The sequence below is a fragment of the Macrobrachium nipponense genome, chromosome 39, assembly GCF_015104395.2.
Source record: "Macrobrachium nipponense isolate FS-2020 chromosome 39, ASM1510439v2, whole genome shotgun sequence".
Lineage (NCBI taxonomy): Eukaryota > Metazoa > Arthropoda > Malacostraca > Decapoda > Palaemonidae > Macrobrachium > Macrobrachium nipponense.
In genome coordinates, this window is record NC_061099.1 from 19762006 (window position 1) to 19776364 (window position 14359).

Consider the following 14359-nt stretch of genomic DNA (forward strand, 5'->3'; position numbering starts at 1 on the left):
CTTTAAAATTTCTACGTTATATATAATATGTTCATACGAAACATCATTGAGTAATCATTTTTCTTCAGATCCTTGATATTATTCCCTTATTACCACTTTTGTTTGTAAGCACACTATTTCTTTGCAACCCATACTATTTTATTTGGTTGTTTCACATTTTTCTAAATTCTTTCCGGTATCTTGTTTTTTTTCTGGAGGAACATTTTATTTAGGAGTGTTATCTATGAGTTCTCATATGGCTCAATTCATCTTTATTTGACCTTACCATTATCTTTTCTTTATACTCATATTTTGTATTTAATAATGTTCTCTATCACTCCTTATTTTCATCCAACAGATTTTCTAGGTGTTCCAGACTCTCATGTATTTTCTGTTGTTGTTGTTTGAGATTAATCTGGCCTTATGCCAGCACGGGCTCCTGGCCTCTTGCTCATAGAGCAGCTCGTAGTGTTTTTTCTTGTCTACTACGCAACCCGACGTCTGGAGTCAGGGGATACCTAGATACCCTGAGAGAAAGTGGCAGTGCGGACTTTTGCATGGTCCATTGTCACTTCACATAGTTACTCAAAGATTCTACATTGGTCGATTTTTCCAAATTTTATTTCTGGGCATCAAAAAGGGAGTCCTTTGCCAGTTTTCCTGTGCAGTCAAACTGTTGAAAACAAAATTTCCTTGAACATATTTACATATAAATGAGAGCCACAAACTCTGCTGCGTGCTTCCCAATTCTGCTTGCGAATCCTGAGCGTTGCTGAGGATTGTGGGGAAGAGACGGATCCATTTTTTATTTTCATATGTTGTTGAACATTAAGCTGGCTTTATGCCAGCACAGGTTCTTGCTCAAGAGCAGCCCGTAGGTATTTTCCTATTCTTTTCGCGACAGTTACTGTAGTGCTTCGTCTCCACAGCATAGTATTACTAGGAGCCATGCTTGGAACTAGCCCAGGTTCTTTCTGCAAGGAGATCGCCACTCCATGTAATTGACGCTTTATAGATACGATTGACCACCATATTATTGTTAATAGTTTGTAACGTCGTCAACAGAGGCACAATTGGTGTTTGCGGAAGAGATTGATCAAAGTGTTTTTTATCAGAGTGTTGGCTGTGGCAGATCAGAGCTTACCTGGCACAGAGGACACGTCCTGTGATTCTTATCAGACAGAACGAAACCGCCTTTGCTTTTGTGACTGATCTTTTTCTCGCCTTTTAAATTCCATTTGTTCAACAACTTCTGTTCCAATATCAAAATTAAATATGTAATTAAAACCTCTTAAATATTATTTGAAAAATTAACAATTATTATCCAATTTTAGATGAATTTAATATAATCTTTATATATACTGAAAAATCCATTTAATCGACTAGGCTAGTAATCATGGACGTGCAAACAGTTAGTCTAATGTTAGCATGGTGCATTCCAACCTCTTTTATTATTTTTCCAGTGAATATCTTGCTGTAGGTATTGTGAACTGATGCCGATAAGTAAGCATATCACTGAGAGCATGATTTTGTTCTAGTAGTATTATAAGAGCTAGGCTAGCACAATATATAGGACACTCATTAGGGCCCTTTCACACTATGTCGGACGTAAATGCGATACGATGTTGCACCTACGTGCAACTAGTAGTCGACTATTATTTCTATGTCGGTCCGGCATCGCATTACAGCCGACAGGCTCCACTGGACATGTCCGGTGCTGCACCCAGACGCGATTGCAGTTGGCCATTGAGTTCAATCCGTCTTCACACTATGCGATTGTTTCCTGCATGTAGGTGCGGCCAGCAGTAGACCTCCACTGCTTCTGGTGATCGGGTGCATTGGGTATTGAAATCATTTGAGGGATATAAATAGTGTTATTCCCGTTGCTAAAAAACCACTGGTTCCATGCAGTAATAATAATAACAATAATAGTGTTATTGGTAAATAATAAAGAACTAGAGGTATGGATAGCTCAAGTATAAACTACTGAGAAATGATTTGCTGTTTTTTTCATTAAGGTTACATATAAGTTTTGATACTGAAATTATTAGAAAGTTATCAGCAAATTATTTATATAAAAGATGGCTAAAAGCTTTTGATTTCAATAAATATGATTTTTTTTAGAAGTTTTTATAGTTTAAACTTACGTTTTCTTTACATTAATTAATGGAACAGAGAGAGATATGCATGTTTTTATATCAAAGTAAAAGACTTGTTTTTGAGACAGATATATCAGTTTATACTTTTGATAAATGGAGATATTTCAGCTTATACTTGTTGCTTTCATTTATCCTATTATTTCTATATGGAAAAGCAAATTTACAAGGAAAGGTGCATATTATTTCCCCTTACCTGATCATAACTGCCAGTTATTGAGCTGGTGATATAGCATCTCTGAATGTCGTATTTTCTTTTAGCAACTGGTCATGTAGACGTGACAAAAGTTCATCAAAGGTTATTTTAGACAGTCTGAAGTAACTGAAAAATTTATCATCATCTCTCTTCAGCTCCTCGAACAGTGTGGCAAATGCACCATACAAGTGCCTTTGTGTATTCAAAGGGTGTACCCAGTGAATTCTAGATTTTCTCTTCTTTTTTCTCAAATTATATAAATAAAGACAATAATTTTCTCTTCCTGTCCGTCTAGTCACCACTACAGGCTGAGGAGAGCAGACTGCAAGCACTTGTCAAAAATTGGGTCACTTTGTGCGGCAGTTGGACAAATGTACGATTTGCGCAATTTTGTGCCGCATTTAGATCCGGCACTGCAATCGCATCTTGGCCCAACAAGAATCGCATAGTGTGAAAAGGGCCTTTAGACTAGCATAATTTGAGAAAATTGAGAGAAGTGCCAGGAAAATGTTAATTCAGTAATGAAAAGAAATAAAACAATATTGTCTAAGAAATTTAAGATTATTATATACTGTGAAGTCTTGAACACAGTCAACTATGAAATGAAACCGTCCTCCTGAACATGAAACATATCCCATCTGTGGCACCCGCTCAGTCAAACTCCAGTAATCTGTTCAGACAGAGCAGCGTTCGCCCTACCAAGTGTGTGACCTCGGACGGCCATATTGAAAGGTCTCTATCCACCTCATAGCACCATACTTTATTACTATTATCATTTTTACTATTATTATTACCTTTCATTTTTTAATATTATTATCTTTACCATTAGTATTATTATTATTATTATAATTATTATTATTATTATATTTGACTCAACTTCAAAGAGAAAAATGACAAAAACAAGTTGGCCTAAGAACTCCAACCATTGGTATCAAGGCCTAAATATCTGCTCTTGGTTCTAAGCAGTGTCTAGCATAAATGGTTCCTGTAAATTACAGAACTTTCCTTGCATACAGTCACCAAACAATAACTACGTAAATAGTAATGTACAATCATTAAATACTAACATTCACAATACACTTACTAAACACACACTTAATACTATACACTCACCAACACACTATACACTCACTCACTAAACACTCATACTTACCATGCACTCACACTCAATAACACTAAACACTCACTGAATACTCATCACTCTATGCATTCACTATACACTAAATGTTCATGAAACACTCATAAAACTCTACACAATCACTAAATACTCACTGTACCCCAAACACTCAATAAACATTCACTAAACACTCACTTAATCATAAACATTCATTAAACACTAAACAATCACTAAGTTAAGTATTCACTAAGCACTCACTAAACATTCAGTAAGTACTCACTATTAAGTAAACACTCGCTAAACACTCATTAAACACTGAACAGTCAATGAACATTCACTAATCAATCATTAAACACTCACTAAACACTTACACACTAAACATTCACGAACCACTATAATTCACACGACACTTGCTAAACACTCGCTAAACATCAATTGAATACTAAACCTTCACTAAACACTAACAATAAAAAACATTTATTAAACCCCAAACATTCACAAAATATTCACTAAATACTAACGTTGAATAAACATTTACATACTTTTTATTCTTATCTTTTTCTTTATATTTTCATTTTTATTATTATATAATTTTTATTTTATTTTTTATTTTCATTTTTATTTTTATGACTTTTATTTTATCATAAACTCCAAACACTCGCTAGACACCCATACACTAAACAGTCACTAAACCCTTTAATCACTAAACATTCGTTAAAGTCCAATATGCACTAAACCCTAAACACTCACTAAACTGTTACACACTAAACATTCACTAAACACTAACATGCACTAAACCATCACTAAACACTTACGTACTTGCAGTTAACCTTCACTAACCTCTAAACACTCAGTAAACAGTTACGTGCTAAACATTCATGAAACCCCAAACCCTCACTGAAATTCACTGTATACTTACACACAAAACATTCACTAAACACTAACATTCACAAGACATTCACAAAACACTCCCTGAATGCATACAGACTAAATATTCACTGAGTACTTACACGATAAACACTCACTAACATTCACAAAATATTCACTAAACCATAAACACTCACTTAATAGTTACTGAATATTTACATACTAAACATTCACAAACATTCATAAAACTTTCACTAAACCTCAAAGACTTACTCAAATTCACTGCATACTTACACAATAAATATTCACAAAACTCATTGAATACTGAATACTTACATTAATCATTCACTGAATACTCACACACTAAACATTCACTAAACCCTAACCCAAACATTCACTAAACCCTAAACTAGACTTCACTAAACATTTACTCATAAACATTCACTAAACACTCACTAAACCCTAAAAATCCGCGCAAAACACTTACTCATTAAACATTAACGATAAATAAGAATTCACAATCGCACTAATCACTGTTCAATTTGCGGGTTACCAGACCTATAAAAATGGCCGCAAGGCTATGCAGCGCCGCCCTTGTGGAAGACCACCGAACTATACAGTACTGGTATAGAGATCCCATCTCCAGGTATATAATACCCCCTATGGCAGCAGTGTGACTTCAACGATGAGCGCTCATTGTTTTGGGCTCAGGCTGCCTATAACTGTTGGAGTTTGTCTCCCATCGTCTGATCCTTTTGAATGCTCAGCCTTTCGGCCAGAGGTTTTTCTGGCACGGAGAATATCTCGAAAAGGGAAGGATCCCCCTTTTAGCGACAAACCTGCCGCAAAGTCAGGTTAGTATAGTAAGAAGAAGAATCATGGGACGGATGCAAGCGGTTATGTATTAGCGTAATGTTCTTTGTGTAATATCCGTGCCAATCTGGATGAAACTGAGCAGAGAAGAAGGGTAGTAATTTCTTAATAGAAAATTTATCATTCCATCACATTTTATTGGAAAATTAAACAATGTATATGGTATAAAAACAAGAGATTCGCAGTAGGAGGAATCTCTGCCTTGTAGAAAAACCACTGAAGATATTCAAAGTTGAATAACATAAGGTGAAACCTAAACTAAGTCTTAATCATCGTGTCAATTACTAAAGAATTATTTCCCCCTATTAAAATTAAGAGATAAGTATGTCGTTATAGTATAGTACTAGATCCGCTTTCTCTCTTCCACCTGTCTCATACACTATTCAGCATATTATCGTGGCACATAACTGTCGTGGCATCGAATATCAGATTATCATTGATATTGCTTATGCCACATGATATAATTAACAATCTTGATAGTAATTAAAATTACTGTTAGGAATGACACTATATAGATGTGTCAAGCAGTCTCGTCGTTTAAGCATGTTATTGTGAATTACCTGAAGTATATATGCTTGTAGGATACTGTCTATACCATCATTTTTCCGTTTTAACATCAAATGAAGTGCTAGCGTCATGAAAAGGGACGGATCCCCATTTTAGCGACAAACCTCCTGCAACATAAGGTTAACTTGAGGAAGAAGAAGAATCAATGACGAGTGCAAGCGACTAAGTGACTTCTGTCGTGGACATGTGAGAAACGTAGCAAATCCATATGAAACTGTGTGGAGGAGGAAGTGAATAAACCTGGCATAAAATTTATATTTCTTATAAAACTATGAAGCAAAATTAACTATGTATATAAGATAAAAAGAAAGGAAGCGCGCTTAGCGAAAAGCTTTGCCTACGGGGAATCCCTTGAGTTAACTTGGGTTGTAGCGCATAATGTAAAACTAGAGTTCGTCATCTACCTTAATACAAATTACCAAATCTTGTACTTATCGAATAAAGATGAGATGCCAATGAGTAAAGCATCAAATGTTCTGGAATTGTTATGCCATGACATCACAGAGTTGTGCTAGAATGCAACACTACAGCAGGCATTCGCTTTCCAGGTAACAACCAGAACAAAAGGTAAGACAGATCATCATCTCCTCTCCATACAGTAAGAGTCGTTACTTTGTTTCTTAATTAACATGCTATAGCGTAAGTTTATTGCGGGTCTCCTACGCATCCTATAAATATTGAAGCCTAATTAGAGTTTGTATTAACAAACGTAAAGTGAGCAATCCAATTATGCGGTTTTGTATAAGATTTCTTAATGTTTTTTATCTCTTGGTCCACTTCACGGATATAAAATTGCAACGGCCACCTGCCACTTTAATACATTGAATTGTCGTGTTAAATGTTTCCTGTGACTTTCTCACGTGTAATTAACTTGTACATAATATGTTGGGAAATGTTTTGAGTGTAATCATAATTTATTTTTGTAATAAAAGTCTGTAAAGTTGTGAACCTTGCTTCCTCAATCCCTCCAGCGGGTTGTAGACTCTAGTCCTTCAGACCTTGTTATTGCCCAGACCACTGGGCTAGAACCTAAGTAAATAAAGGGTGAATAATTCGCGACATTTGGTCCTTCGATTAACTGGATAACAAGGACTCTGCTGCTCGGAAGGCATTGAGTAAGCAATGGTAATTAATATGTGAGAGGAGACCACGACCATCAAACTGATTAGGAGACTGTAGTTCCCACAATCTTGTATTAACCTTTCCCACTCTTCGTACTGTAAAAAATTGCTCTTTTTCTTCTTTTGCCCCCGCCCCATTGTAGTAATTAGCAGTCATGGTAGTTGCCACCATTAGACAAGTTGAGGCATGATGGGTCTCCTATCGGACCTGATCCTAGAAGATCAACACGAGCTGATTGAAACGCGAACTGTGACTGGGTACCAGAACCTGGTAGAGGGTATTAGAGAGAATGAAAGGCAGCTTCGTTTGCTGTACTTATCCAATGTGGCTAAATTAGAGTCAGGGATAAAGGCTTGGCTATGCCAGCTAATGAGTGAGGCAACCAAAGCAATTTATTTGCTGTTGCACCGAATTGACATGCAAAGCATTCCAGCAAAGAGTGCAAATTTGCCAAAGCTGAAACCATTGCCCCTCCCTACATTCGAGGGAGAAGTGAGTGAATACACTTTGTATAGAGAATTGTTTGAAATTCATGTTAACCACAAAAGTTACTTGGACTATGTGACTAAGTTCACATACTTGCTTGGTAACTTGGGAAGGGATCCGCTCAGAGTTGTCAAATCTCTGAGCATAACTGCAGCTAACTATCGAATTGCTCTAGATCTGCTTGATAAACAGTACAGGAATGAGCATCAAAAGCTCGTCATATTGCATTAGTGATTAGCCAATACGTTTGAGCAAGAATGATATTGGTCACTGTATGATCGTGAAATCAAAAATTATCGAAGGGTAAATTATACCATAAAGTTGTGGAGCATTTGTGCAAGTGTGACCATGATCTTGATGAGTTCTTCAACTCCATTGATTTCATCATTTGTATGCTCGAGGACGATGCGCTTCAAAAGGATGAGTCCATAAAACCCGATGTGAAGTCTGAAATGAATGCAAACCCCAAACCGAAAGTTAAAGCTTGTCTGTTTTGTAACAGCAGCCATTCAGCACACAAGTGCAACAGACCACTAGATATTGTTGTGAGACATTGTCAGTTGATCAACGTGAGAAGGTGTTTCAATTGTCTAAATGTAGGGCATAGAAGCGAACAGTGCCAAAGTAAGAATTCATGTAAGTTGTGCGGTGCTAAGCACCATAATTTAATTTGTGATAACAGGCCCCCCCACCCATCCAAGACCTCAACTTCACCCTCTGTTGCCCTTTACCATAATGGTCTAGTGCATCGCATCTAACGTCTCGCCTGGTGAAGTCTACAACTCCAAAATGTAGCCAGAAGATCACTAGCAACCCAAACGCCAAAGAGAATTAATTGAAGCCCAGTGTAAATGCTAAGGTAACGTTGAAATGTCCCTCGCTAGAACTTCCTTGTTTGTTGTTGCCAACAGCCACTGCCACATAACACATACACAGCCAAACCAACCGCATTCGATTGTTCCTCGACACTGGGAGCCAGCGCAGCTTCATATCAGCCCCATCACCCAAGAGATTAAATCTCCCCATTGTAGGTTGAGTAGCACAAAATCTACCTCCCTTTGGCGCTGTGGAAATTGAGGGACAATTTGATGTGGTGGCATGTAAGTTCGAAATGGGAAAACAAGTGATTTGCACGAAGTTGTGCACGATCACATAGGCGTGCCCATTCACAATATAGGCTACACTAAAATAAAGAAGCATCTCGTAAGTAAAGGTTATCACATTGCTGATGAAGAGACGCGGCATGATAAAGTAAAGGGATTAAACATAGTCGTAGGAGCCAATTATTTCAGCTATTTTGTCATTGGGTTAGAGCGAATCATTGGGATCAACCTTTCCGTAACACATGGGGTGAATGTTGCTATTTGGAAAAGTTCCACAGTGGGCACTTGAAGGTGCTAAGCAAAAAACCATACATGCACTGTGCATGTGCAGGATAGCAATACCAGAAGCAGACATCGACGAGTGGTGGAGACTAGACCGAATTGGGATTACTCCTTCAGAGCAGTATAAGATTCAAGAAATAGATACCATTGCAAAGGTAAGCCAGAGTGTTGTCCATACTAAGCATGGCTATCGAATGAGTCTCCCCTTCAAATCCGATACTAGGTCAGATGTGAATTTTTGAAATGGTGTGGCCCAGTTAGAATTAAACACTGCAAAATTTGATTAGGAACCCAGTACCGCACAGATTATGAAAGGGTATTGCAATCTTACTTAGAAGCAGGATTCATCGAAAGGTTAGAAGCCCTAAAATCAAAGTTATTAAATGCCCCACTTTGTGGTAAAAAAGGAGAGCTGTACCACCACTTACGCATAGTGTTTAATGCATCAGCAAAGTCAAAGGACAGACTGTGATTGAATGATTGCCTCCTATCTGGCCCCAACTTGGTATAGGCATTGTATAACTTGTTAGTGAAGTTTAACTTTGGTCGATATGCCCTAATTGCAGACATTAGCTAAGCATTCCATCGCATATTGTTGGATGCCAGTGATGCCAAGTACACACGATTCCTCTGGTGTGAGTCGTCTAATCATATGGCTACCTTTGCCTTTCGGGTTGTGGTATTCGGTGTCACTATGAGCCCCTTCCTCCTGCAACAAGCCTTCAGACTCATTTGCCTCTGCAAATGGAAGGAAGGACGGACTTGCTTAGTCACTTTTATGTAGATAATAATTTCCAAACTTTCAACAAAACGCATTCACTGATGCAGTAAGACAAGTGTGTGAGAGAACTCTTAGAACGAGCCAACATGCCCTTGACTGGCTGGGCCAGTAATGTTCAAGTATTGGACGAGAGAATTAATTGGGATGAACGTGTGTGTGTGTGTGTGTGTGTGTGTGTGTGTGTGTGTGAGTGTGCTGGGGATGGAATGAAACAGGGATGAGGATAAGATCCGTGTGAAGGTGAGTCGGGGATCCAAAAGATTAATGGAGGGTGGGCACCTACAAAATGCAGGATACTCTCACTTCTAGTGTCGAATTTCGACCCCTTTGGCTTGGTTAGTCCTCTATTTGTGAGTGGAAAGTTGTTTCTACAACAACCCTGGGAAAATGGTGTAGGATGGGATGATGTGTTAGATAATGCTAAGGCCCAAGAAGGCAGTAAATTGCTACAGGAGTTCAAGTTAGTAAGTGAACTGGGGATTGAGCGATCTGTAGGCTCGAAGGGTTCTGAGTTACATGTATTTTCTGATGCATCGAGTAAGGTCTAAGGGGCTGTTGCGTATGTGAGGTAAGGAAACAGAAAGACCACTCTTCTTACGAGCAAAATGCGAGTTACCCCCCGAAAGATGTTAAAATTAATAATCCCCAAGTTGGAATTGCTAGCCTTGTTATTAGGATGTAGATTACCTAAACATCTGAAATCACTGATAGATCCATCCACTGTCACGTTGTGGACAGATAGCAGAGTGGTGATCGCTTGGGTGAATAGCAGTAGGAATAATAAGAACGTATTTATCAACAATCGGGTGGGGGAGATTCTTTTTACCCCATAGAATAACAGCATGGCCTTGAAGTAGGTGCCAACCCGTCAGAACCCAGCTGACATCCTGTCGAGAGGAGCCACCTGGAGAGAACTGAAACAGAACCAGTTTTTGCTGAGTGGCCCCCCCTTTCTGCATTATGTTGGAGAACCAAAACTGTCAGAAGATGTCTGTGTGTCAGAGGCCGTGACTGTGACTGTTGCCGTGGCCCTCCATGAGATGAAGGAAGAAGTCGCTATGGTAAAACCCAGCGAGACCTGGGAAATCATGGAATGGGGAGTAGAGTTTCCTGTTTTTTTGAGATATGAAATTGGAACTCAGATTTTTTTCATTAAAACAAGTCTCCTTTCTTAATGTTGGTAAGATTGGATCAGAGGAAATATTTGGTCAGTACCTGTGCTTATTTAGAAACTAAAGTTTGAGTTGCTATATAGAGATGTGATGAATTTTGTTAAACAATTAAACCTATGTCTTATAGATGGAATTGTGTACACACAAACTAGAATTCTTGATGAGAACCGTTGTCGAAAGTCAATAGTTCTATTGCCAGCCAATGGCACCTTAGTTAGGAAATACTTAACTTGCATTGCTGTATCATGCATTGCGGTGTCAATGAGCTCTTGGGTCTTTTCCATCAGGTCTATTGGTCGCCTGGACTGAGAGTCAGAGTGAAACAAGTCGTGGGACAGTGTAGAGCCTGCGTAATCACCTTCAAGCTCCTACTGATGCAGCCACCACTGCCTCCGCTACCCAAAGAAAGAGCAAATCTGAGTCGCCTATTCGAATATGTCGGAGTGGACCACACAGGTCCTATCCACACCACAGAGGGAGCAGGCCACATCCAGCTCATCACCTGTATGACCACCAGGGCAGTATACCTGGAGTTTGGCTCTGCGACGATTCAGCGTGAACCATACTGCCCCTTCACTCATCATCTTGGACAACCACCAGACATTCAGATCGCCCAGCCACTTCCTGCGGGGATTGTATGAAGAGGACGATGTCCAGGAGTTCCTGAGGAGGACTGGCATTCAGTGACGCCCCGAGTACCATGGAAGGGAGGCTTTTTCAAGAGGCTGCTAGGAGTAGCAAAGCACATGCTCAAGTTAGCCTTCCAGAAGAAGTCCTTCCCGGAGGAGCACGTCCGGACATGAGTGAAGGTGTGGCGGGAACACAATCCAGCTGCCAAACTCACCCTCAGTCACACTTTCCTCTTTACACTAAGGACAATTGACCTATACCTACACACAGAAAAAAAAACACAAACACATGTACTCACCCAACTGCAGATACTCTGGACTATGCTGTGTTGTCTGCCGGTCAAGGTCGCTGAGACACCAACAACAACAACCAAGTACCACAACCCCATAACCCAGGTCCACAATCCACAACTCAACAACACAACCACAACCCAACAACACAACACCCAAGGACCACAACTCAACAACACAACCACAACCCAACAACTCAACACCCAAGGACCACAACTCAACAACACAGCAAACCAACAACTAACACAACCACAACTCAACAACAAACAAGGAACACAACCACAATAAAAGACCACAGCACAATCACTAACACACACACACACAAAAAACACACACCCACTAACAGCACCAAGGAATCACAACAGCTCTCTAAAAACAACCCTCAACAACTTACAACCACATCAAGAAACCACAACAGCTCCCCAACAACAGCAACAACCATCAGCTACAACAACTCACATACAACCCAACAGGAACTCGCAAGCACAACAAATCCAACAACACAGGCACAACAACTCTAAAGCAACAAAATCAAACTTAACCAGCAAATCAATAACACACAACTGACTTTCAATGCCTTCAACACTATTCACAGACCGCTGCCAACACTACGTATCTTCACAGTCTCTGCCTAAAAACTGGCTCCAAAGTACAGAACTCCAACAACTCCAAACTCCAACAGCACCAGCAGACAACCCGGAACTCACCAACAGCCAATTCAATCACTAACTATCCATCCAGCAATTACACACACTCTCTCTCATTCTCTCTCTCTCTCTCTCTCTCAAGGACGTTGTCAAATGGAATTCCCATAACTCCTCCATAAAGGAGGCCGAAGCGTGATCAATAATCTACCACTCATGTACACTGGGGACGGGCAAAAGGATCAAGTCCTCATACCCTCCCACCTGTTGCGAGGTCTCCTTATTAACCTTATGGCCCCTTTACTCCCTCCAGAAGACCTGAACTCGAGGTTGATCACTCGCAAGCTCAGAGACCATTATCTCCGGTTTATGGATACTGAAGGCATTTCGTAAACGCTGGAAGAGAGAGTATCTTTCTGCCCTACACTCCAGACATAACTCTCAGCCCAGGAAAAGGACTGATCTTCACCCGGGAGACGTCGTGCTCATTAAAATCGAACAGTGTAAGAGGGCTGCGTGGCCCCTTGGTAAGATTACAGAGGTCTCTCCTGATGACAATGGGATCGTCTGATCTGCCAAAGTGCTGTATGATACAGCACAGAAACCCTGTGAGCCATCATCCACCTCGTTCCCCTGGAAATTACATCTGCTGAAGAAGACTATCAGGAATTCACAGCCTGCTGGAGGACCTCCAACCAAGCCTCCACTATGCAGACTGAATTAATAGCAATAAGACAGGCACTGCTATACTCACTAGAGAATGAAGAGGGGCCTGTAATCATCCACACCGACTCAATGCAAGCCTTGCAACAACAGAAAAACAAAGAGAATAAGGCACTGCTGGTTGGAATTAAAACACTGCTGCACCAGCACAGTGAAAGAGGAAGACCTGTCACCTTAATCTGGATATCCAGTCACATAGGAATTCCAGGCAATGAGAGGGCCAATGAGCTAGCCAAAAACACAAAGCACATTGACAGAGTGCAGATACACATACAACCTGCACTGCAACAAGTCAAGAATGCGATGAAACCACTCTGCAAAGAAAACCTGCTAAAAGACCATCACGAGTGGATAGAAAAGAACTCACCATCTGCCAGATGGTATAAGAGGTCGACCAACCTAGTGCCTCCTCCCATAGACAGGCACACACCAAGAAAACTTGCTGTGATCATCCACAGACTCCGGCTAGGATACAAAGCCTGCTGGGAGATCGTGGAAAACAGTGTCAGACCATGTGAACACTGTCATGAAGAAACACAGCAACCACTCCTTCACTACCTGCTGTAGTGCAGAGAAACAACACGGCTAAGAGGTGCAGCACAGATAGATTTAATTGCACAAGATGCTGAGCATGCAGCTGCCACAATCACAAAAACGATTACTGAAAACTTAGAAGAGCATGCCCAGATGCTCTACAACCTACCTCCACCAAGGTAAATAAGCTAAAGTAACATCATTCACTATCATTCTTCTAAACTTTACCTACCGCTGAAATCCTCCCGCAGGGACCCAAGGGAGTAAAGGGTTGGACAACTTCTACTTCAATATGACATGATGGCCCTCTCTTACTGACACCATCATCCTTCCCCTGTTCACTCCTATCTCTACAACTAAAAATATTTCCAAATTCATAAACCTAACCATGAACCTAATGAATCTTTTCAGATCACCTATGGGCCAAAAAAGGGAAAGGGCCGTGCCAACAAGAAGTGTTGGCTTAATACAACAACAACAACAACAGTTATCCTACATCTGACTTGTATTTCAATCTCTATTATTAAAGTGATTAACTCAGTGTGGGTATTGATCTGTGTTGCCGATAAGTCCACTAATCACTACTATTAGCTTTACTTGAGCTAAGCTACCACAATAATATATAGTATACTCATTAGTCTAGCATAATTTGAGAAAATTAAGAGAAATATCGGGAAAATATTTTATCAATAATGCAAAGAAATAAAACAATATTGTCTCAGAAATTTAAGATTATTATGACAGGAAAGGAATAGAACGAATAGAAAAGAAATAGAATTTAACATCAATTCTATCTGTAATAAACTCTACGGGATATACCCGAAAATTTGACTACCC